The following is a 26,224-nucleotide window of genomic DNA, read 5'->3' as shown; positions in this document are numbered from 1 at the left end:
TTGTTCCTCTATTGTAGGTCTCCCGGACAAATTCTGAAATACAAATTATACAACTACATGTTCTAGTGCTCATTTGGAACTGACTCAGGTGACAAGAGAATATCACAAAATACTCCAGAAAAGTTATTGCAAATCTAGATTAAGGCATTTTCTAACTCTGTTCCTTTGCCAGAGACCCAGTTCTCCTGAAGCATACATGACCTCTTTTAGAAAGGGATGCATTAGGTAGAGCAACAAAGCAACAAAGTACAAGCACAGACATTGAGAATCCCTCAAGCTGCATCACAGCAGGATAGGACTGTAGTAGTGGGCTTTTCCAAGTTATTTTCAAAAGCTAAATGACATTCTGGAAGCATAAGTACTACAACTAGGGTTCTGTCTCCCAAAAGGACAGCACAGCAACTCATTCTTCTAATTTTCATCCTGGGATCTCAGTTCCTTAGCACATCAGCCTGGTGACTGCACATGGAGCTATGTGACATGCACATGGTCTCAGATTCAGCACTGATTTTAGCAGTTATTATCTAGTAGGCCACTGAATTTAGGATTCACTTTAGTTTTTTCCTGGACATTAGTCAAAAGAAAAGAAAACAAAACCTAACTGGAACAAGTAAGTGAAGCATCTAGGTTTAACAAGACTTTGGGGACAAATGCCACTTAATTCTAGAAACGGTTCTTCCACAGAGCAGCACATATTCAAGACAATGCAGAAGTTCACACTGCTACCTGATGCTCTTCTCATTCTCTTGTCTGCTGCAGGAATTCTGGCTCTAAAGCTTTAAAAGATTTTCAGCTTCATTCTTAATCAAAATAGCAGAAAAAAGAATCCATCATCACTGTGGAAAGTTTATCTTCTCCTTCTTCTTCAAAGTCACCTTTTAGCCTGGAAAAAAAAAAAAAAAAAGTATTGAGCTACTTCATCTCACCAAATTAGATTACAATGAAAAATGTGTAGCAAGCCCAATGGTAGTGATTATTTTATTACACATTATAAAAATGCCAAAGGTTTTGTGTTGGATGGGGAGAAAATCACAATTTTTTCTAATGAAAAAAGCATCTCAGAAGAACCCCTGTAATGAAATTACTCTTGCAAGTCTGAATAATTCTGCTGTTTGTACAGCAGGTTTTCAACAATGGGAGGTCTGTTCATTTTCTTAGATTAAAAGGTGCGAACTTGTTATGAACTTCTTTCTAATAGAGAAGGAAAAAATACCAAGGTGGGATATGAAAAATGCAACCTACTGGTTTAACAATGAAAATTGAATCTTCTCAAGACAGCTTTTTCTCTTCTAGACTCATTTTCTTCTGTTTCTGCCAGTGATCTTCTGTCTTCTTGAATCAGGATTCTGGTATCTAACAAGCCAGTATATTAGGTATGGGCATTGAACATGGGTACCTGCTTTCGTTGGGTTTGGAACCAGAAATCTAACACTGAGCTTTAATGAATAGCATAAAGTATTCACTTTCAGTGCAATTTACAGGAAATTCTTTTTAACAAAGTACCAGTTGAGTTGGGCTTGTCCTTTCTAACCACTGGAGAATAAATGTTCAGCACAAGGACTTCTGCAACAACAAGCATCGAGCCCATTTATCCCTTCATGATTCTCTGAACCTATATTCTCGCATCTGCTGTGTCAGCAGTTTTGGAAGCAGTAGCGTGGAACAAAGCCTGGCTTGATCATGAGGCTCAGAACTATGCTACAAGGGGAGGGGGCAAAAAAAGAAGGAAAGAAAAAAGAAAGTGTAATTCAGAAGATGGTTGAACTATCTTCAGTAAAAGAAGTGCTACAACCCTTCAGAAACCTAAAGACTGCCTGTCGTGACACATTGCCTTTTTTTGTACAGATCTTATATTCTTGCTTTAGCACTGGACAAACTCCTTTCAGATACAAACACAGTCACACATTTTCTAAGTTACTGGGAAATAACCCAAGAGAGATTATAAACAATGTAATCTGAGAAGTTGGCTTGATGCCTCTGCAAAGGCTTTGATAGTGCCTTTTGGCTCAGCCAACATTTTGAAAACAGTTACACATATTTTACTGGTAGCAATGTTTTTCCATGGTTCTGCAATCCCAGCATGGGAACATAAAAGTAACTGTCTCTTTCAAGGCATAAAACAGAAAGGAGCAACCAGAAACTGCACAGAAGAGGGGAGGAGGAAGAACTGCAGTCTCAACCTCTAAGCATGATCAGAGATAGAGACCTGCACTCAGAGGTTTTAGTATCTTCTCCAGCACTGCATTTTTCTTGAACAGGGTAGGGCAAGAAATCCCTGTTCTGAACAGCTGTGAAGTTACCTGTTTAAATTAACTGTAAATTAAAGAGCTCAGGAGGCTGGAGCTCTGTAAAGGAATGTGCACACAATATGGGAGTCTGATAAATGAAGACTGATCTGGGTCTGGGAGCAAAGTGGTGTTTCCTAGATTTTAGACCCAAGAATTCCCTTAACAATTCATGTGATTAAGGCTCAAATTTAGGGGAAAGAAGACTACAATGAAATCTAAATCTGGCCCATAAGCAGATACTTGCTAGTTAGCATGCAAAGAACTTAGCAATTTGTTTAACTTGTGTCCAATTAAGATGAAATAAAATTCATAATATGTTTAAATACTTTTTCTAAATTGGACCTTTACAACCTTTTCTGGAAACTGATAAGGAATATCTACAACAGTTGAGACTTACTGTAGCATTTTTCTGTATTTCAGTATAGTCACACAGTTACAAGGATCTCAAAACACACTCTTTGTCTACTTTTAAAAATTAATGCTCCCTCTGGGAGCTTTGCTAATAGTCAGAAGTTAATTGGTTTACAATGCTTTTTTCTCCAATCAAGACCATTTCTAGCAACTTACTGGACTTCAGTAGTAACAAACTATTCACTCCAGCAGTGAGAGTGATTGCCCAAAGCAGAGCTAGGGAAGGTTTCCCTCCAACAGAGTCCAAATCATGGAGTTTGTTTGTGCTTCTACTGCACATCACCCTTATGTATAAGAAAAACTGAAGTAAATCAATATTTTCACTTACTTAGATTTCTGAATGCAACTACTGATTCACTTTCCTTGTTCTTGTCAGACGCAGTCTGTTCACAGAAAAAATATAGTTGACTTAATTCTGGTCCATGTGAAGGAGACATTTTTAAGTAGCTGGATAAAAAACAACAAACCAGGTCTTTTTTTTCCCTCTCCCCTTGCCCTGTAGATAAGCAGTTCTTTTTAGAATAGCCTGTCCTGGGTTTTATATAGCAAAATGCTTGAAAAATCTGACCTACAGCTCACCACCGTAACTATGAATTTTTTATTGACTTCACTGGCCTTTGGATCAGAGTCTGCATTAAACTGTGGCTTTGTGTTTTAAGACAAATAAGAAAACAGAATTTAAAGGGACACGTTGTTTCAGACAGACTTGTTCAATTCCTTAGCAACAATTTAAGAAGTCACAAGGGAAATGAGTTTTTATGGTCTCATCATTTCTTTGATGTAAAAGTGCACACTCCATCTTTCTGGCATTTTGTTCAACAGCCTAGCACAAGAAAAAAAGAGCCCCACTGTGCATAAAGAGAATAAAATATGTTCAAGAAGAAACAGGAAAAGAGATTCAGGTTAATACGAAGGTCAACCTCTTTCTGTGTTTCAAATCTGCACTTTGCTGAGATCTTAAAGAGATGTAAAAAAAAAAAAAAGAAAAGAAAAGAAAAAAAACAGCTTTAATCTTCTGTGCTGTCATCCTTCAGCTGGAGAACTAAAATCCAAACAGAAATGTTTTGGCTGATGTCAGAGTTGTGAATTGCTGGTAAGTTTTTAAATTATCTGTCCCGGAAATACTGGACATGACATGTCACGCACTGCACTTTATATTAATAAATTAAATAAAATTGCCTCATTAAGGGTATCAGCTATCTCCGCAGAAATCCACAATCCCCAGATCACTTTCCCTTTCTCCTCCACTTGTCCTACACAGTGGGAGGCGTGGGGCAGGTTCGACCCCCATCGCCCCCACAGATCTGGGCTGGAGAAGCCAGCCCACCTCCCAGACGCCTTCCACCGCCCCTCTGGACCAAATCCCAAGAACCAGACGTGGTCTGGTGTGGCCGACAGACTTCAGAGCCCTCCTCCCCCCCAGCGTGTGCTGGCTGCTTTCCTCTGGCCAGAGGCTGAAGGTAGGGGGACCTGCAGACCCCTGGGTTGATTTTTTTTTGGTTTGTTGGGTTTCTTTGTTTGTTTTCTTTTTTTTTTTTTGCTTGGTTTCTCTTTTTTCTTTTTTTCCACTTTTTAAAACAAGAAAACGAAACCGAGTATAAGAAGATACTATTGAGAGAGAGCATGACCTGACAGGACTGCTGTAGAAATACTTCATCAGCTACTTTGAGATTTAACTCAAAATGTTTTTTTAATGCCAATATTATATTCATCCCCACAATTACCTCTTCTTTGCAGGAGAACTGCTAGACAATTACAGTGCCTGCTATTTATAACCTATCAAAGGTAAAAGTCACTTCTCTCAATCACATAGAGCTGGTTTGTTTCACCACTAGTGGTAGAAAGAGTGAGAATTATCTCTTCTGCCTAGCTGTATTCTCTTCCACCTTAAAAAAGAATTAATATATAAAAAAGGAGAGACTGATTAAAAAAAAAAAACACCCACATCTATCTTCCAAGTATCATACTATGTGGGTTGTATTACATTAGACAAAAAAAAAAGGCAGGCAAAAATCTGTATGTGCAGCTACACAAGGATGAGGAAAAAGGTTTTCACATAGACATAAGAATTTCCCCTTTACTGAAAACTCTGAACTTGGAAATGATAATTGCAAGTATAGGAAAAAAAAAATGAGTAAATGTTACCTGCAATACTATTTAATAGCTAAATGCTAATAAATGTAATAAATCATAGGAAGCTGCTTGGCAGTTTCTCAGAGACATGACAATAAAAAATAGTATTCCATGATTTCTTTCTGCTCTGTGCCCACACAGTGTTATTTTTCCGTTTCTATTCTTGTATAATCATCTTGAAGAGAGCTATTTCAAAAATTCAGAGCCTCCAATTTTGATCTTGCATCTTTCTTTCCTGCAATATTACCTTCTGTTATACTTCCCCAAAAGACAAAATTGTCTATCTTTTCATTTTTTACTGGGGTGGGGGAAGGATAGTCCACAATTAACAAATTTTCTGCAAGTAAAAGCACAACCTAGGGCATCCTCAGGAAGGAGACAGCCCGAGTTCATACGATGCTTCTGTTTTCCAACACATGGGAACAGCTGCATGATGGAATAGAAAGAACTTTAAATGGACCTGGAAAGGTGGTCAGAACAACTGTGGCTGCTTCTACTCCGTAACCACCATCCCAAACACCCCATCGTAGTTCAGTGAAAAAGATGACAGTGAGAATCACTACCTGCATGCTGAATGCTAAATGAATGGGAATGACAAAATACAGCCATATTGTTTTATGAAATCCTTACTACAGGAACAGTGGCTGATGGATAGATTCTTTTGCCTTGTGTTCAGGCAAAAGAACCTAGAGAATTTGTCTTAAATTGATCCAGATGTAAAACATTTTTCATTTAGCATGCCTAAAGCCAACTGTGTACTTTGTGTGAGTACACAGCTCAGTGCTGTGTTACGTTGGTCTTGAGCACCTTTGGAGTTTCATTCTGTTCGCTTTGATTTTCTTTGTTCAAAATGGCGGTGGTTTAACTGGGACTTCACCAGTTCAGGTATTAGATGGGAAGATGCTCCCTGTTTGGCACCATCCTAGCCGAAAGGTTAGGTAAATGCACCACCAGCTGCAGTGATTTTTAGAAGAAGGAATAAGTAAAGTCACAGGTTGAGATAAAGAGCAGCATGAGATTACAGCATCGGAAAGAAATCTGTTTGGAATAGAAAACAAGGAATAAATATTTTTCTCTCCACCATGAATAAACTTTACATTTCAATCTTCTGGTTTAGTGCCTTTAGCTATCATTTGAGGCTTCTAGTTCTGCTGAATATTTTTGCATCAGAATTCTACAGCCTAATGTCTTTTCAGTATCAATTTAAAGTTTTCCTTCAGCCTTTCATCCTTTAGTAACAAGCGTAGACACAAACATACCTGTTCAGCCTCTCCTTCCTCAGTAGCTCATGTGCAATTTATACTTTTGTTTATTCAATTACCTGCCCCTCCAGCATATTTAAATGATGTAGCTGACTGGATTCATTGTGAAGAATGTTGAAACTATTTCTAAGCGGAATGTTTACTCAGTGATTAGAGAAAAGCTTTCTAATATTTGTATACAAAATGTTCTCATGTGAAGGTGGCACGTTTAAGCTTTGAAGAGATTATAATAATGTATCATATCCCTCTAGTTAAAAAATTCATGGGTGCTCTACAAAAAGATCGGGAACTAGTATTTCTCTGTGGCTTTGTTACTTTAATTAAATGCTTCACGTGAGGGTGTGCAGGGGGTTGAAGAATACGGCCTTTATAATGCAGGCAGTACTCTGCAAATCGTAGACACCTGAACTGATGTGAATAATGGACTTGTAAGTGGCTGCAGGATCTGCTGCCTCATCCCGGGAATTGCACCGCTATTGATTTCCTGCCCACGAACCCGTCTCCCCTGCCCTTCAACCCACCTCCACAGCGCCTGCACTCACGAAGTATTTCCAATTGAGAGCACCTAAAGAGCAGAATGAAACTACAAAGCTCCACTAATATGCAAACATCTGCTGACTGTTCTGTATATTTATTTTTTTTCCCCTAAAGAAAAATGCTTTTTAGGATAGCTGTTTTCCATGCTCTCACTCTCTTCTGCCTTTGGACATTGCAGGGAAGGTAGAGATTCATTAGGCATCCTGACAGGTTCTTCCTCTACCACAGACAGAATGTTTCATGGACCTTTTTTTGCATCGATTTCTGGCCAAGTTTTGTCGAAGGTCATTGCAAACTACCCCTTTGCTATTACATCACTACAAATTGTGCTGGTTTTGGCTTTGAGACCCACTTGAGAAAGGCAGTAGCATGCCAAATATTGGGAAAAGTGTGTTTATACAGAGATTATGCTTATCAACAGCACAGGGAGTGCCAGAATTCCTTCTTTATAAAAATAAAGAAGATATCCTGAAAGTGAATGACTACAGTCAACAATGCAAAAGCAGCAACCACTGAAAAGAATTCCTGAAATGTCCCATTTATAGTACATGGAATAGTATAGGCACTGTTTCTGCCAAGCAGGTAATAGGTATTTAGATACTTGGTAAGAAGAGAAATTGTCAGTAGCCTATATACATATACTGTAATTCCACAGTGCTTGAATAATGTTGATTAAAGCTAGAGATGCAACTGACAGAGGAGGAAGAAAACCCTCATCTTAAAAGTGAAAATGATACAAAACTAAAGAACGATATTATTCAAACAGTAATGCTGCTGCATATCACCCTTTTTAGAATTCTGTACAAAACATCTACCAGATTATTTAGGAAGACATATCTTGTCTTAGGTATATTTATTATGGGAAAAACAAATTAACCAGCTGTCAATCCCTTGAATTACTGTCAAACAAACTGCACTATAAATGAGAACGATGTGATTGCCAAACCAGTTACAGTAAGATAGTCTTTAAAATATAGTATAAAAGAAAAAAAAAAACACATTTGCTATTATAAGAGCAATGGATCATGAGAAGTGAGGAAATATTGACTACCATAAACACCTTTCTCCAGTCTTTTTGCTTTTTCTGTCATCCCCCTTTTCCCTAATAGCTGAAGAAAAAGGGAACTACCTTATCCTTACCATTTGCTCCTGTAGCAGGAATCTTGTCCACATTAAGCTCTGTGGTGAAGAGTTAGTTGCATCTATTGCAACATTAAATAGTGTCGTTGATCTGCCTGCACACTGGTTATCCTTGACAGGTGGCTCTCAGCAATCTGCATGCCTTGCCTCCCTTTTAAGTTTTTCCCTTTCTGGTAGCATACTGGCCAAATTCTCTCTCATGAGTGTGCACGGGATGCCTGGAGAGATAAAGGACATGGAAGGGAGGGAAAAGATGAGAAGCTCTGGCCTTGATAAAATCATAGAATCACAGAATGGTTTGGGTTGGAAGGGACCTTAAAGACCACCCAGTTCCCATCCCCCTGCCATGGGCAGGAACACCTCCCACCAGACCAGGTTGCTCAAAGCCCCATCCAGCCTGGCCTTGAACACTTCCAGAGATGAGGCATCCACAGCTTCTCTGGGAAGCCTGTGCCAGTGCCTCATAGTAAAGATTTTCTTCCTAATATCTAATCTAAATCTACCCTTTTTTTAGTTTAAAACCTTTACTCCTTGTCCTATCACTGCAATCCCTGAAAAAGAGTCCTTCCCCAGCTTTTCTGTAGGCCCTCTTTAGGTACTGGCAGGCCGCTGTAAGGTGTCCCCAGAGCCTTCTCCGCTCGAGGCTGAACAACCCCAGCTCCCTCAGCATGTCTTCACAGGAGAGGTGCTCCAGCCCTTTGATCATCTGTCTTCATGGCCCTCCTCTGGACTTGCTGTAATACGGCCACGTCCTTCTTGTGCTGGGGTCCCCAGAACTGAACGCAGGGCTCCAGGTGGGGTCTCAGTAGAGCAGAGAGAGAGGGACAATCACCTCCTCAACTGCTGGCCATGCTGTTTTTGATGAAGCCCAGGATACAGTTGATTTTCTGGGCTGCAAGCACACATCGCTGGCTCATGTTGAGCTTCTCATCAAGCAACAACCCCAAGTCCTTCTCCTCAGGGCTGCTCTCTGTCTATTCTCTGCCCACCCTGTATTTGTGCTTGGGATTGTCCTGGCCCAGATGCAGGACCTTGCACTTGTTGAATCTCATGAGGTTCACACAGGCCCAGCTCTCAAGCTTTTCCAGGTTCCTCTGGATGGCATCCCTTCCCTCCAGCATGTCAACTGCACCACATAGCTTGGTGCCATCGGCAGACTTGCTGAGGGTGCACTCGATCCCACTGTCCATGTCACCAACAAAGATGTTAAACAGTGCCAGTATCAATGGTGACCCCTGAGGAACACCACTAGTTACTGATCTCCACTTGGACATAAAGCTGTTGGCCACAATTCTTTGAGTGCAACCATCCAGCTAGTTCCTTACCCACTGAGTGGTCCATGCATTAAATTCATGTCTCTCCAATTTCAGGACAAAGATATGGGTGACAGTGTCAAATTCTTTGCATAAGTCTAGGTAGATGATGTCTGTTGCTCTTTCCCTGTCCACCAATGCTGTAACCCCATCACAGAAGGCCACCAGATTTGTCAGGCACGATCTGCTCTTTGTAAAGCCATGTTGGCTGTCACCAATCTCCTTCTTATTTTCCATGTGCCTTAGCATAACTTCCAGGAGGATCTGCTCCATGATCTTGCCAGGTACAGAGCTGAGACTGACTGGCCTGTCATTCCCTTTTTCCCTTTTTAAAAAATGGGGGTTATGTTTTCTTACTTTCAGTTAGTGGGAACTTCACCAGATTGCCATGACTTCTCAACTATGCTGGACAGTGGCTTAGCCACAGATGGACATCTGCCAGTTCCCCCAGGACCTGTGGATGCATCTCATCAGATCCCATGGACTTGTGCAACTTTAGGTTCCGTAGCTGGTCTCAAACCTGATCTTCTCCTAGTTCTGATCCTTGCAATGCTAAGCAGAAATTTGGAGAGCAAGAACAGGGGATGAGCACGGACACGGACTGATGTTCTGATTCAGGATCCAAAAAGAAAGCAGCACTGAAAGCAGGATCAGAACTAATCTGTCCATTCACAGCCTGGTCTATTCGACCTTTCTGTTGAATTGTCTTTATTCCTATACTCACACAGGGTCTGGGTTCTTGAGTGTCATTGTTTCCCCCTGCCTTGATCCTTGTTTTTGCCTAAGATACTATTCAGCTTGAATACTGCAACAGTAATGCTGTCTTTAAACCGGTAATGTAATTGAACAAAACGCTACACCCTTTCATTCGTACTTAACCTTTAAAGGACACATTTATTTAAAAACATCCAGCAGTGCCCTCCTTTTTTCTATCTGGCTGAATGCACCTGTAAGACTCCCCATATTTATTATGAGCATAATTATGCAGGAATTAAACATATAATAATGTTATTATTTTAAAATATATATATTTTTTTTAATCTGCAAATGCAATGTTGATTTGTAGAAAATGTCAGGATTTCTTTTAGAGTTTTTATGTCCAATGTGCATGTCACAGTTTTCTCAGTTTCCTCCTTACTATTTATACAAAAGAAGATGCAGTTTAACCCAGTTTTCTCCCAGAAGAAACGGGAGGGATCCAAGGTGGACCTGTGAAACAAGAGCCTTAGATTTGTTGAGCAAGGAGACTGAGATGCAGTTCTGCACAGGCAGACTAAGAGTCATGTGGTTCTGGGAAGGGACATCTTGACAGAAAATCAAGTCAGGGAAAGAAATGAATTTTGAAGCTGACTAGACAAAAAGGCTGGAAAATTCAACTTACGTTTACAGTGATGCCATGACTGCAGAGGCTTCAGTATCGTATTATCAGCTGTAAAGTAATTCATGAGTTTCTGAAGCAAAAGGACATTGCTGGGACTAAGGAAAAACCTGTTTTACTTGTGGTTATCTTAGGCCTTTATATCCTCTCTATCAAACATGGTACCCTGAAATTTGGTCTGAAAGGCCAGCCATTCAGAGGCAGTGGGTACTTTCTGTCTCCTGCAACACACAGACTGACTAGTGTTTCTAAACTCTTTGCAATTTGCTGGTGTCACTGCTGTACATCAGCACTTTAAATATTCAATATTTAAAGTAAATAGAGGACTGCAATGCTGCCAGCCTGATAAATATCAGAGGATTAAATTTGCTTAGAAAACTAAAGTAGTTGCAAATTAATTTAGTATATTTAATGTGCATTTGGGAGAAGGAAAACCCCTTCATTTTAATACTGAAGTGTAATTTTTGTGTGCATACTGTTCTACTCTGTTCCTAACTATTTAACAGGCAAATAATGCTGTTTCTTTGGGCAGATGGGTACATTACTAAAAATGACAAGCCCATTAGATCAACAAGGACTATACAATTATCATGGGGAAATAAAGCCAATAAATCTATCTGGTATAAATTATAGGCCTATGAAGTCATACATAATGAAATAAATATTTAATTTTTCTAAAATCCAAAATCTTCCTTTAGAAACAGGAATATTAAAAATTAATTTCCATTTCTTATGTCGGGTGCAGTGTGGTTGAGTGGTTTCAGCATGGGCATGCACTACCAGGCGCTTCTTGATCCTATTTCTGGTTCTGACATTGATTCACACCATGGTCTCAGCCAAACCATTGCACCTCTTTCTACTCCTCTGCCCATCTGTAAAGCTGAGATAATGCTCACCTGCTCCACAGAACCATTAGGAGAATTGAGAAACATCTGCTCTGTATCTTGAAGACACAAAATGCTCTAAAAATGCAAATGAGCGTTTTTCAAGAGATGGATAAAACCTTCCAGGGTTTGGAGATTTTCACTTTGTCACCAAATTTCTTAGTACCTGGCAGGATTGATTTCTACTTCACTAATTCAGTCAGCTCCCTCGTTCTATAAGATTTATTATTTCATTCTCCATGGCTAAGTCTGCCACCATTAACAGAGATCTGTTTACTGTAAGTCACCTCTTCCCTAAAAATAATTGGCAGCACGTTCCTTGTGGAGACACAGCAGAGGGATCATCCTCTGCAAAAGACTCAACCTCTGCTAATGCAGGTCCTGCACTAAGAGCAAAGATTCATACATTGTCTGCTTCATAATTATGGAGAAAAGGTGGGGGAAAAGGGGCTATCTAGGGATATAAGATTAAAAAATGGAAGCACAAGCAAAGAGAAGATGAAAGATTTAATAGTTAGAACTTTTGTTTTCATCAAGTATTTTGTAAACTGTACGGAATAGTGCGTGGCAACTCCATAAATAAAATTGCAATACTTGTATTTCACAGCAAAAGTAAAATTGTTTTCCTTTTTTATCTGTCATATTGAATGCTATACTAGTACAGCCATATTGTATTTACCCATTCTATGCAACATATTTCCAAAATTATTATTATTCTTTGTCTTCCTGCCTACAAATTTTGTCATACATATATCTCACTTCAGTATTTATTTACTTTTCTGAAGTAAAATATGAACTTGGTGATACTATTTATTTATTTATTTATTTCAGCTAAAAGAAGGGTATAGCTTCATTGATACATTCTCAAGTAAATTCTATTTGTACACTAAAAGTCCAGTGAAATATTTTTAGATGTGTAGGAATGGGCCTTGTATTTCTAAAGCAGACACTAATTTAAAAAAATAATAATAATAATCCACACAGCTTAACAAACAAAAAGTAACACTTTCTAATCGACAAGGGAGAAAGATGAGACTCACCATCCATTTTTGTCAGAGGTGGTTTAGAGCTCGTTTTATGTGTTCTGCTATGCCTGAGTGGTATTAATAATGATCTTTGCATGATTAATTCAAAAGCCTATCCTGAAAAGATAGCCAGCAAGATTTTAATTGCCTTTATTATGGAATTCACTTTGGCCCTGAAGTCTTTAGTAGACTGTAAAATGGGGACTGTTCCACATAACTCTGTTCTCTACCACCTATCTGTCTCCCTTATACACATTCACAGATTACAAGGGCAGAAAGAATCACTCTCGTCGTACCTCTGACTTCAGACTGATCTTTTGGATACCCTTGGTGGTGAATTCCATTTAACCCAGATCAAGCTTTGGTTGAGCTAAGTTCCTCCTTCTAGGAAGTCAATGGTCTTGATTTAAAGATTTCAAGTATCCATCCTGCTTTTGGCCAGTTACCTCTCTATTTTTTTGGCCAGTTGCCTATCTATTTTTTTTGCCAGTTATCTGTGTGAGTAGAAAAATAGTTCTTATTTTTACGCACAGAGTAGTCTGGCTGATGTTATTATGCTTTTGTGGGAGACAGAAAGAAGCTGCATGTCACCAGAAATGACAGAATAAGTATTTGTAGGCTGATCATATCACTTTTTTATTTTCTTTCTAAAAAGAGTGAACTAATTAAATCTCTAAACACCTGGTAGATTTTCCAAACCTCAAATCAGTTTTTCAGCCCTGCAGTGAACCTTCTCCATTATGTCAACTTACTTTCTAAAAAGCAAAAAAACTATTTTTAAATGCCTTGAATGATTTCACTGTGGTCTCGGCTAGAAGATGAACGCTTCTAGAAAATAATTTGTCACTGCTGTTTCTGTAGATATCTAAATCCGTGCTCACAGTAGAAAGATCAAATGACAATACCTGAAATAATCAGTTTACCACACAGACACCAAGCTACTTCCCTTCCACGTACGTCACAGCACGCAAGGCAAACCATTGAAAGCACACAGGCTAAGCAGCTAACAGCCGTAACCACGACAACTGTCCTGAAGCTACACGGGCCAGAAAAAGATCTCCAAAACAGCCATGTGTGCTGCAGCACTATCTTTTCTTTCTGAGGCAATTCAAAGCATTTCACAAACAGTATTCATGTACCTGGACCGCTTTCAGCAGGCATACCGATGTCGCGGTGTGGATTTGGATGGAGGGCCGTGCTGCCAGAGCTCAGCATCAAACCCTGCTCAGCACTGTCTGCAAAACGCGGTCCCGGGGTGGCTGGAACTCTGCAGCATCTGCAAAGCATGGGGACAACCCCCCTGAGCACCACAGTGGGGGCTGTAAAACTTAGGGGCAAGGACACCGAGAGCTACAACTGTGTTTTGATTCTATACATCAAACATCTTGTATGCTAGTGTACATAGCCATACCTCGATAGCTTTTGATATTTTACTCATTCACAATGCCAGTGTAGTGCTCTAAATATGGCATCATTTCTAAAATATCTAAGTTCTGCAGTTAACCCTATGAACAGGTACACAATCATAAGGTATGGTGTGTTTTTTAAATCACACAGTGAACAATAATTTGAGTTTTTTTGTTTGTTTGTTTGTTTGTTTGTTCCATTTAAATTTAAACAAAGGAAACACAAAAACAAGAACAGGAATCTATTTCCTGTTAAGGAAAAAAAAAGTACATTCATGCCCCAGAACAAATGTCTTTGGCTGTGTCAAAGCCCAGAGAAGCTGGAGTTCATGTGGCAGTCATTCCCAAATGCACCATGAATGCTACCCACAAAATATGCTTTAGATAAATTTTGCAATTTCCTTTTGCTACGTTCTTGGGGAGTTTTTTACTTCTGCCTTGGGCACAGATTTTAACACAAAGGACTGGATAATGCAGCTCCAATTCATGTCAGAGCACCTATGCCATGAAAAATCTCGGTGCCTTCAATGAGATATTGGTATATCTAAGGATTACTAATATGAGCAAGAGTTGATGACTAACATGAGCATCTGCTTCAAAAATACCACTGCTAGAGCTGAGATATTATTTTAGACAGTCTATTGTACTTGCAAAAGACAAGTAAAGAGTTCTTGGTTGAGAATACATGTCAGAAAAAATGACATGTTTTCATCACTTCCAGCCGTAGTTAAAAAAACTCTGAATACATTAACCAGATGAAGGAAAAATACTTTCAGCTTTTGTATCGCAGTGGGAATCTGTAAATGCAAGTTACAGTGTAACAGACAATTAGCGTGAATTCAACCGTTCATCATATCTAAAAAGTTAATCATTTTTTAAAAACGTACACAGAAAAATTTATTTTCCGTGAGTTCCCAATGCCTCACTTTTGGGGATCCAAGTGAGTGGAAAGCGTTTAGGGTGGGCAGGATTGGCTGAGTAATTGCAGCTGAGCAGTTATTTAATACAAAGCTTTAGGTGGTTATTTCAACCCAAGCACATATTCCTATATCCCACTTCAAAATGATCCGCATCCTTTTGATGAAAATCTGGTCACTAATTCAGCATGCCATCTGCATGAGATCCTGGGCTTTGCTTTCAGTAATTCTCATCAGCAGTGGGCATTTCCTCTGTTTTCTTTCTTTGATCAGACTTGCTGTTTCCTTTATCCAGAAGACTTCAGCCATGCTCCAGGGACTGAATTCCAAGCATTTGTAGGGACGGCTGTGTTATCTCTAGGAAGGCATGGGACTACTTCTGAAACGGGCTGCTTATGTTGGCACCAGCAAGCATCTGAGCATACTTGCTTTGGCTGAAGTTTTCTTTTTGTAATCTGATACTGACTTGGAATCATCATTTTATGAAAATGATTGTGCCCATGCAGATGGACAGCACTGGTCCTTCTCACTTTGTGATTCTGCATTTCTTAAGCTAGCCTGGACGTCCTTCTTGAATTCAGACCAACAGCACGAGACTGTCATGCTCTTTGATAGGAATACACTACTGGTTCATGGATGAGAGGATGGGGTCCAGTCCTACAGTCTTTAGCCAAATTACTTGCAAAGGAAATTGTGCTACATTTAAGAATAGAGTGCAACACTAGTTGCAAATAACTTTCAAAGAAAAAAAAAAAAAGAAACGAAAGCAATAAAGGAAAATGACTTTTTGATTACATGCAGGAGACAAAGCAGCAGGAAAAAGGATAAAAGTTGCTAGGAGAGCTGTGACCACGGAGAAAAAAGGTACGTGCACCACTCAAGCTTCTGTCAGTCACATCTACAGGCAGGAGCATTACTGAAATGGCTAAAAGGAAGCACCAAGGGGTTTCATACTACAAAAAGTCTGAAAACATAAGTATGCATATCATCTTTACCATAAAAGAAAAAAATAAGTTTTCAAATATATATAGATTTCTCAAATACCTATTTAAAGAGAGGAAATAAATTAAAACTCTTACATACAGGAGTTTTGCCGGTTCCATTTAAAATCTGTCTTTTAAAATGGGGAACCAGATCCCTGAAAACATTTCTGTACTAATGCAGACTGTTACCTGGTCCATCCATGGTAGCACAATACTCTGCCGAGCTTTTCCTTCCTGCCACAAATCTTATTTTTCTCATGCATTTAGAGCAGCACCAATTTCACTACAGCAAGAAGAAAGAGAGTGTTAATGTAAATACGGGACTGTGAATTGTGAGACCTGGCTATTGTTCTCTGCTCCTCTGGTGTGCCAGCAGAACAGCACTTTCTACTCTGTATCAATAGATTGCACTCCTTAGTATCTCTGAAATTGTCAGAGAATTTCATACCAAAAGAAATGAAGTGTTAAGCAAAGAATCAGTATTAATTGTCATCATTTTTTTAAGCACATTCTATCACTGTATTTGGTTAGATTTTTTTTTTCTCCTTGTTTAAATTGTTGTACGTAGACCCATTATTATTTCCTCCATAAGCCAGCCTTTTCTCCCCTCTATTCCTTTATCCCTGCAAGTCCCTTAAAAAGAGACAAAATTTAGGATGAAATCTGTAATGGCCAAATTAATGGGCACTTCCTGGTTTCCTCAGATGTCAGTGTCTGAAGGCAGGAGCTCTTTTGCCAGCTCTAGTTTTGTGAAAAATATACGTTCATATGCATAGATACATATATAGCCAAGAACGTTCTGGAGGCTGTTTCCAAAAAATAAAAAATAAATTTGAAAGTCAACACTGGCATGAAAGTTATTATTATATATCATTTGAACAGTGTAATAAATGTTCACGGCAGACAAAGGAATATGTGCTTTCCCAGAAAGTACATGTTATAAGGCTGTTTAATTAATCTGATGGCTTAGTAGGTGCCATTAAGCACCTCTTTAAGTTAATTTTAGTCTCAGCAGGCATGTGGATAAATAGGAAGTGATTTTACACCTTCTTCCAGACAAAGCAGCATTTTATTAGACCAGACGGGATTGGGCATTTTCAGTCCTTGCATTTATCTGACTGCACTATGAGGTGACAAATCCTCTCTCTGTTTCAAGCCTTACAAAAGCATTAAACCCCCTGGTAAAAAGCTCCAATAGATAACAATTTAAGCATACACTGCTCTTTTACTCACTCACTAGGAAATGTGAAAATTTGAGGGCAAACTTGAAGCTAAACAGCAATGTCAACTTCTGGAGTGGAATTACCCTTGTGACCGTGCTGCTGCTCTTAGCCCCAACCAGATCAGCTCACTCTCATTTAAGCCCACTGCACGCACAAGAGGACAGAAGACAAACTAAGGGTTCATCCAAACATTGTGTTCCCAGTGAAGAGCACTATCATAGCTAGTTGTCTCTAGTGGCAACTGCCTACGTATGAAACATGCATCTATGATAATAAAAGATGCATCTATGGTAATACTTCTGCAGATATGCCCTCAGCATTTTCTAAGCAAGCTTGAGGTACTCCTGCTATCACAAAGTTAAAACCATATATTTTATAAAATGCTACAGTCTTTTCTTTTTCAAGCATTCTTCGAGTATTACGCAGAAACTTGAAGAGCACTTACCTTCCATACTGACCCCTTTCGAGTGAGGACACCTATTGTATACGACCTTGCACCAATAGCTGAGACAATTAAACAAACACATTAAAAGGCACAGAAATTGATTTTGACAGAAGTAATATACTGCATTAAAAGTGCAAAGGAAACGCTCTGGTATAACTGCATTACCTTACTTTATACGCGAACTGACAAACATATTTCCAGAGCTTCACATTTATGCACTACAATTCAGATACTTAAAAGTTTAAACATTTAAATCCAGATTTACTTGTTATCCTAAGCAGCCTCCTGCAGGTTTACAGCCCTAAGTTCTTCAGATTTGTCTAATTCAAGGCTGTCTTTGCATGACACGTTGGAGCAGCTGTTAACCAACATGCTTGTTCCCGAGTTGTCGCAACAACCTCAGGCTGTTCTGAAATCAAGGGTGTACCTGGTAAAGTGTGGCCACGGACATGGGCACTGCTCAACCTGAGCAACCCTCCGTAACCTGTAGTCCCCAAACCTCAGTTGCACTAAGGCTTTTTGGTTTGCAAGATAAAACATTCATTGACAAATAGGTTCTGTATCACCTCCAACTCAGCATCTGTCTGAGTCATCATCTGCTCTCATCCCCAGCACCAGAAGGAACTGAAGAAGGAAAAAAAATTAAGAGGAATTCATTTTTTATACAATCATAATCTCAAAATTGAAATACAGCAGTATTTCAAGCCACCTCATTACATCAGAGGCAATAAATTGAACCAGTTTAGCATGGAATTCACTACAGGACACAATGAAGTAGTAGGAATTTGTTGATAGCCATCAAAATAAAAAGATGGCAGAGACAAGAGAACAACCTAATATGCATTATTAACATTATCTACAGTCCATGACAGGCTTAGTTCCACTGAATAGTTTCTCTGCTTGCTTCTTATCAGGCATTTTTGTGGTATTTAAATGTTGAAACTACAAAGAATTTGTATTCCTTTCCCCATTGCAATGGGAGAGCTCAATACAGAAGATAATATCGGTGTTTGAAGTCCCGATACGCTCTCAGAAGGGTGTACCTGCTGTGATAGGATGCTGTTTCCTGATTCTGAGAGAAGGCTGGTTGTCAGTTCCATTTCCACAAATTCCTTACTCATTTTTATTATAAATAGTGCACACTGAAAAACAGAGCATAGTCCAAAGAGGCAGTTAGAGCAAAACAGGATTTTCTTGCTCAGGATCAGTCCCAAGGTGAATCTAAGGGGGGGCTACCTCATCCACTTGGCGGTGTACATGCTTGTATCCATACACTTCATCACGTCTCATGACAACGCACAGGGGAAGCAGGGAGGGTGTCTCGCTCCTCCATCCTAAAAGAGCCTCTTTCTAAACACAACAAAATCTTACTTTTTATATCCTGAAGCCATGGTTGTCTGCAAGCCCATGCAATCAATACAGCAGCCAGAGATATTAAGGCGCCCCTTTCAATGTAGGTTCTTTCTTCAGACTCTTGAGCACTATTAAAAGAAACACTGAACTTACACCTGAACGTGTCACTCTTCTTAGATCTATTTTCATCCTGCATGAAGGTTGTGCTGGTTAACAGCAGGGTTTCTGGGGCTAGATCATTTGTATTGGAGTGAAACGGCAGCTGAGGAAACAAAAAAATAAATGCAGAAAGTTAGAAATGGTTTTAGCATCATTTTAAGCTTCTTGCATTGGCACTTCTAGGGAAAAAAAAATGTCAAAAAGTTTTCCTTCTTTCTCCTTTTTCTGTAGGGCAGCTGACAGTTTGTGACAGGACCTTAACTCTGTAAATACCACAATACCAAAATTTGGCATCTGCCTCCTCCCACACATACCTTTGCTTTTGCTTTTGAAAATTGCTTGAAATCCAAAGGCTGAAAGCTGATGGAAACCTAGGACTGAAGGGGCTTTTTTGGATCCCTGAGCCTAAGATGGCTGCACTTGCAGGAGAAATGCCATAATCTTCCCATTGTAAATTCATCATTAGCCATTTCAACATCTGTTGGGTCATTTGCTCTCGCTACTCCCATTACAAAACCACTTGCAAACCTGTTTTTTAATCATTAAGAAAAATCTAATCTCCAACCTAAACATTCTCAGGGCAAGGGGATATTTACCTGCTCTCAAGCCAACGTTATTATCTGTTCTACCTCAATTACTATTTTCATTTTCTGGCATTTACTCCTCTCCTGTACAATCTCTTTGTAATTATTGATATTAATTTTCTCTCAGACTTCAGTAAGATACACAATCCTGGCTCTCGGGGTTTTATTTTCTGGATCCATTTTTTTTTTCTGGATCCAAAGATAGATATCTATGTCAAGAATTTTTGTGGTGGAACCAGTTACATCTCTTCAACCTAAAATCTTCTTGGTCGGTTTGCTGAAGGGAAACATTATCTGGATGTCTCCTCATGGTCCTCAAAATCAACAGAATTGGAGAAAAGCAATAATCCACTGCTCCACCCCCTGCATGTCCTTGGACAGTAATGTTAAGAAAATAATCCCACAATTTACAGAAGAAAAAAAAAATGTTCATGAAAACTAGCTTTAACCCTAAGGGAAACCCAAACCCTTAGGGAGCTACTTTAAAAATACTAATGGAGAAAATAAGGAATTATAATGAATATATGTTAAACGTCTCCTGACTTGGAGCACTTGTAGTGCTATCGATCTCACCACAGCAGTGATAAGTTTGGGAGCAGTGAACACAAAGACTCATCATCAGATAAAAAGCTGAAAACAGAGTCACATTCTTTGCTTGTCAGTGAAGCACTAATACTGAGAGGGTGTGGGAAGCCAATTTACATACAAAATTGGGAGTCACATAGCTAATGTACTCAGATTTGTCTCTCAGGCTACATTTCACTGATTGAGGGGTCTTTTCCTGTAGCCACACACTTAGAAAAAGTGGGTGATTGTGTTCCTCAGCCACTCGCTGTTTTTCCATACCACTGGAGTATTATTCTGAGTTCTGCTGAAAATTCTAATGTATTCTAATGAAAATTGGCCAGCCCATCTTCTCATCATTTCAAAACCTTTAGAAATACTATTTACAAAGCACACAATTGGAAAGCTACACTGAATAATATATAAAGAACACATTTCTTTGAATTTCACAGCCTTTTGATGGCAAAAATTTGACAGACTGAAGGATGTTATTCTGCCATATAGCACGCTAGATGAAGAGCCCTGTAAAGTTTTCTTTCTTTCAAGCACATCCACCTCATGGAACTGGATATCTGGGAGTGCCATTATGTTATACTTATACATATACATACTATATACATATATATGTACACACATAAATACAGTTGTTTGGTTTTATTTTTTCCCCAGAAATCCTACCCTACCCTGTAGCAATGGGATTTCCTAGGCACTGCCCAGAAGGCACGGGGCAGCCTTCCCTGCAGACAAGACACAGGACATGCTCATGGCCAAGGTTTTTGATCCTCCCTGCTTCTGAGAAGGACTCAAGCACCATGAGTGATTGCACAGGGACAGGGAGGGTTTGTCCCAGAGCAACACCTGCACTGAATTAATAACTTCGCCAGTCCCATCGGCCTTCCTCCCCTCCTCTCTCAGCAATGAGGCACAGAGACCAGTTTAGGATGAGCACATAGTACCATACGTTTAATTCCACAATTTCAGGAAATTCCTCAACAGTGCTCTCTGTTAATAGGTGTATCATTACCTGTGTTTTATTCCCACTGTAAAAATTAGTCATAATATACCATCTGTTTTCCCCCTTATTCAGCAGCTAGTACATAGTACTATGTGCAAGAGCATCAGTGGGTTCTTTCAGGGTGCAGATATATTCATAGTGATCGTTTTGACTTATTCACTTGTAGAAAAATAGAATTCTCCCCTTTCAAGGATGATTGTTATAGTGTGATTCTTCTGAGAAAGTAGAATTATTATGTTAACCCCTGCAGCAGTCTTAATGCACATTGCATACGAGGTATTTAATGTGCACAGCTGGTGTGACCATTTAAAAAAATTAGGGAGAAAATAGCTTCTTGGTTTTCAATTTCCTCCCCAAAAGGAAAAAAAAAAAAGGCACATTTTGTTCTGCTCTAATTAGTATGTGTGCCAGTGCATGACTTCCAAAGCAGGCAGATGCTCTGAATGAAGTGTAATGTAGATTTTCATTAATCTTCTTTGGCACAAGACTTTTCTTCTGTTATGTGTATGCAGGAAGTAATGACTAGAGAAGATGAGCAATCACAGGCAGTTCTAACCAACTTAAGCTTGCTTTTGTAAAGGCGAAGATAGGGTCACAGAAGAGTATGGTTACCTCAGTGTACAACATCTCTCTGTTTCTGTTTTTTCAGTATAATGAAGGTTTGGGGATAATTCCTTTCTAATAATAATGCAAAAAAGATACGGCACCTCTAAAGAAATTAAGTATCAATATACTGAATAATGCATGTATTTCAAACAGCCACATGGCTGATTCAAAAGAAAACCACAGACACGTTTTCCTTACAGTAGGCAGAGAATTAAAAATTGTACTTCCTGAAACTGTATTGATTTCTGGTACAAAGGTAATAAAGAAGGCTTTCCCATCTTGCTAAAACTATCAATTAAAGCCTATCAATAAGTGGTTTTAGAATAAAGTTGGAATTACTTTCATGTCTTCTCACCTCATTTTAGAGACATTCTTGATTGTTTTAAATATGGCTTTAAAAAAAAAAAAAAGTCTGCTTGGGGCAAAGACTATGGATATTTCTTCTTATTAAATAGCCTAGCTAGGTTATTCTACCAATGAGTCAGATTCCATCTTTGATGCAAGTCCATGTGCCACAGAAAGACCTGAAGATGCTGCAGGCTCATTTGCCAACAGCAGAAAGTGCTGCTCTCTTGTTAAGAAAGGATTGACACAGGGAGTGAAAGTCAAATATAAACTACTCTTCAGAGATACTCTCTTAATTATGAAGACATAATGGATGATGTGAGTTTTTCCAATGTTGTTTTCTTGCATTCTGTACAATTTAATACAAAAATAAAATAAAATAAAATAAAAAATCTGGTCCTTTTAGGGATCATTGCTGTTATTACCTTTTGCTTTACTGCGGTCCCTTTCATGTCTTTTCTTCTTCTCCCAGGAGACAATTGCTGATTCCCTCTGCACTCCTGTTCATTTGTGAGCTATGCCTCTTACACTTTCCTATGCTTATAAAAAAAGAGGTAGCAGATTACTGGTCCATACATTACAACTGAGAATTAACTCCTGAATGAGAGTAATGGGACAGGGAAGTTCATACTTCCTCAGAGAGGCTGGCTTGGGCAAACACTGCTGCTCAGCTACTTGATTTCCACTTTCAGAAGAATATTTCTTCTAAGTGTGAGGCCTAAAATGCAGCTTCTCCCATGAAAGTCTCAACTTTGTCCTCAGTAAGAGGCAGACTCGTAAACATATTATGCCTGTTAGCTCCAGGCTAAAGATGGGATGTTTGATGTCTATGTATAAGAGAAGTTAAATAAAATAAATACATCTTCCTGCAATAACAAATTCATTAATTACAAAAAAAAAAAAAAAAAGATTTCTATTTACAATGTAAGTGAAATCATGAAATTAAGAAGACTGCAGAGTAATATGCAGTACAGAACATTGCTTTCAGGAAGAACACAGGCCAAGAAAACCAAATGAAAAAGGTGTGCCATCATTTAAGATAATATATACAAGACACAAAAATAAGTTCTAACGTTTGAATGGAAAGAGATATTACTTTCTGACCTCTTTAGGAACAGATAAGCCCATTAAGCAACGGTGCAGAGGTTTTCATGTGCCCTAACCAAGCATTAAAAAAAGAAAAAGTGGATTTAATCTACTCTATGTATTACCTATTCCAAAAGCCATGCAGAATAAAACAAGATTACTATTTTTTTCATAAAACAGCACGCATTTTAAATGGGGAATATTCTAGGAAACAGAAATGAAAACTATTACATTTAGGAAACATACTTGCTTTAGGACACAGGTATTATGGTGGTGGGACTAGACTAGATGTTAGGTTCCCCGGAAATAGCACAGTTCAGAGATTTTACAGTGTACCTTCCATTTTCACTTTGCAGAGTAGAATCATTGCAACTTAGTTTTCAGGCATTAGATAATAAGCACAAGTACCTCGCTAAAGTCAGAGGGTCCCATCCTGTTCTTAGGCTTCACGCTTCTGCACAGGAACAACCCACCTATGGCAAAAAAAAAAATAATTGTCAGAGCAGCTCATGAACACTTTTGTCTAAATGTGCATTTCTTAACTATAAAAAACAGTGGAGAGATTCAGTTTTTGTTGTTTTTGTTTTTTTGCTTCTACATGAAATTGTAGAGACTGGGGATTAACAAACTGATATAGGGAAGAAAGCTGGCAAGCTGGCAGGCCTGGTATCCCATCTATTTCTACTTCCATTGTTCTAAAATCTTAAAAAGATGCAACCTCTCTCCATCAGGTTTGGTTGTACCCTTAAGAGAACAGAGCTCCACCAGCAGTGCGACTGCAGGAGGTGAAATACCACTTACTGCCCAGGCTGTGCAAACATGCTAGAACCTGTTGTGCTGAACATTTCGGTGTGTTGGACTCTTCCTCTAATTTATCATGACCTTCGTCATTATACCCATCTACTTTAAGAATTTAAATCTTTGTTTTGATTTAAAAAAAAAATAAAGTATTCACAAGTTAAAACAAAGCTATCATTTCTCTTGTTCATTCAAACAGCAAAAATTATCACATTGCACCTTGAGCTCTTTTGCAGCTGTGGTATTGTATTAATTACTGTAAATCTGGCCTTGTTTGCAACAGGACACCATGGCAGAGCAGATGACAGTTTTGATCTCTGCCCTTAAATGTTTTGTTAAGGGGCTCCTATGGCTTTCTTTATATTTTTTTCCCAGTATGCATCATTATGTTAATCTATCAATGGTTCATTTTCAGGCATGTATCTACATCTATTCACCTATGCACGTAAATCTGCCAGTTCCACGAACACAAAGTTAACATTACATTTAGACCCATAAATCAACAAGAACTCACCTGACTCTATCCAAATGAACTGACTACTCGAGCTCAGACAATTTATGTAATAGTTGAAGACAAAAAAAGAACCCTCCACAGAAAGAGCTCACGACTTTCCTGTAAGCCCTTTCACTAGCATCAGTAAATCTACTCAGAAAAAACATGGTGAGACCCATTTCATAATTCAGGTATTGGAAAAACACTGGCTAATGGCAGTAGATCCATGAATGTGCACTTTAGCTTTAAAGCTATTTATAGAAACTATTGATTCAATAGATTATGCTGAAACAGAACACACTGAGGCTGGATTTCCTGTATATGTATCTTACCACACCAAGCATGATCTAAGAAATTAATCAAAGCAACAACAAATGATTTGGTTAAGTTAGACCTTTGAGCCTTCTATGCTGCTATATTTCATAAACAAATATGAAAGGGGACGGACACAAGCTACCATACATCTAAGAGGAAGTAGTTATAAAGGAATATTCTTGCTCTTAAGGCTGACACAGTGCAGAGTATTTCTCTAGCTCAGATAAACAACAATTCTTCAGCTGCAAAGAAAAATAAATAAATATATATATATATATATATATCTCCATCCTACAAATAACCTTTGTTTCATAAAAAGTAATTTGTAAGAAACCTCACTGAGTCATGAGAGAGTTCTACATGAGTTAAAAGCTAAGGGAAGCTAAACCAAGAGAGAAGGAGGGAGGTGGGCAGGCAGGAAGCAAGCGATACTTGAAAGCAGACAGGCACTTGGACAGCCTCCCTCTTGCAGGAATATTTTGAATGATTCCAGTTGTCATTACCTTAAGGAAGTTTTCACTTTGATAACATAAATATTAAATGTTTTAAGGATGAAAGTGGCAAAGGATCTGGCTTGAGTTCTCTTTTTTTTTCTTCCACACAAAAGCAGCAGTCATTAAATAGACTGCTCACAGGCTACAAATAGATAAGTAAACCTGCCACGCCGTGACCTTAGAAATGACTAACTGCGGATTTCATTCATGTAACGCCAAACTGAGCTGTTACAACAGCAGCTTTGACCTTTTGTGACTTCAAATATTTTGGCTATGAAGCCTCTTTAGGGTGCTTCACATAAAAATGTTGTTAATGTACCAAGAAAAAGATCCACTAAGCAAACAATTACGATTAACCAACCAAACATACGAAAGCATGACCTAAACATGCCATATATGCATTTATCTGTATTTAAAATCCCATTAGGGAAAATTCTTTTAAAAGTTCAACACTAGCTTCAATTTTAATGTGGTATTTAGGCTATGCAACAACGTTCTGCAAATAGTGGAACAACATAAGAATATGTTATAAGGGGAATAACATCAATAAGGGGAACAACATCAGAACAGCACACAGTTCAGTTCTAATAAATCTCCCCTGAAGAGCTCAGTATTTCAGCATCTCGGGCCTTTTTGGAGAGGAGTGTGAGATTTAGCACTTGTATGCGATCTGAATATTATTTTCCACCAGAAAGCTGAAGAAAGAATTGAGGTATTTCAAAATGAAGCAGGGACAGAACCTAAAATAAACAGACGAAAGAGCTCTCTGGAGGAGGAGAATCCCATGCATCCCATTCACTGAGCTTCTCTCACCACCTCACGCAACCTCAGCCCCTTTCTTCGGGGCTAAGCTGATATCACAGCTCTGCTGTGAGAAGAGAGTTACCGAGGAGAGCTGTTCCCACAAAAAATAAAGCAGAGTGCAGAAAGCAGAGTGCAGCAAAACAAATGAAGCTCCCAGCATCACGATTCAGGGTAGGGCAAGTGGATGGAAGAAGCTTGGAAGGGAATCCTGGTCCCATGGAGGGGAAGTGCAGACAGGACAGGGAAGGTGCCTTAAATAGAAC

General features: G+C 38.9%; 1 long non-coding RNA gene across 1 annotated transcript; it reads right to left on the bottom strand.

The window, feature by feature from the left end:
- Positions 1-3,026: 3,026 nt before the first annotated feature.
- Positions 3,027-22,497, bottom strand: LOC121073520. The gene is made up of 9 exons (XR_005821769.1): positions 22,397-22,497; positions 18,852-18,960; positions 18,389-18,487; positions 17,912-17,969; positions 17,346-17,404; positions 15,867-15,960; positions 13,511-13,647; positions 7,772-7,989; positions 3,027-3,082 (listed from the first exon to the last, which is right to left on the bottom strand). It is a non-coding gene; the product is annotated as an uncharacterized LOC121073520 (long non-coding RNA).
- Between the last annotated feature and the right edge of the window lie 3,727 nt (positions 22,498-26,224).

Source organism: Cygnus olor, chromosome 7, assembly GCF_009769625.2.
Source record: "Cygnus olor isolate bCygOlo1 chromosome 7, bCygOlo1.pri.v2, whole genome shotgun sequence".
Classification (NCBI taxonomy): domain Eukaryota; kingdom Metazoa; phylum Chordata; class Aves; order Anseriformes; family Anatidae; genus Cygnus; species Cygnus olor.
Note: the sequence above shows the minus strand (reverse complement) of the source record. Positions and strands in the feature narration are given on the sequence as shown.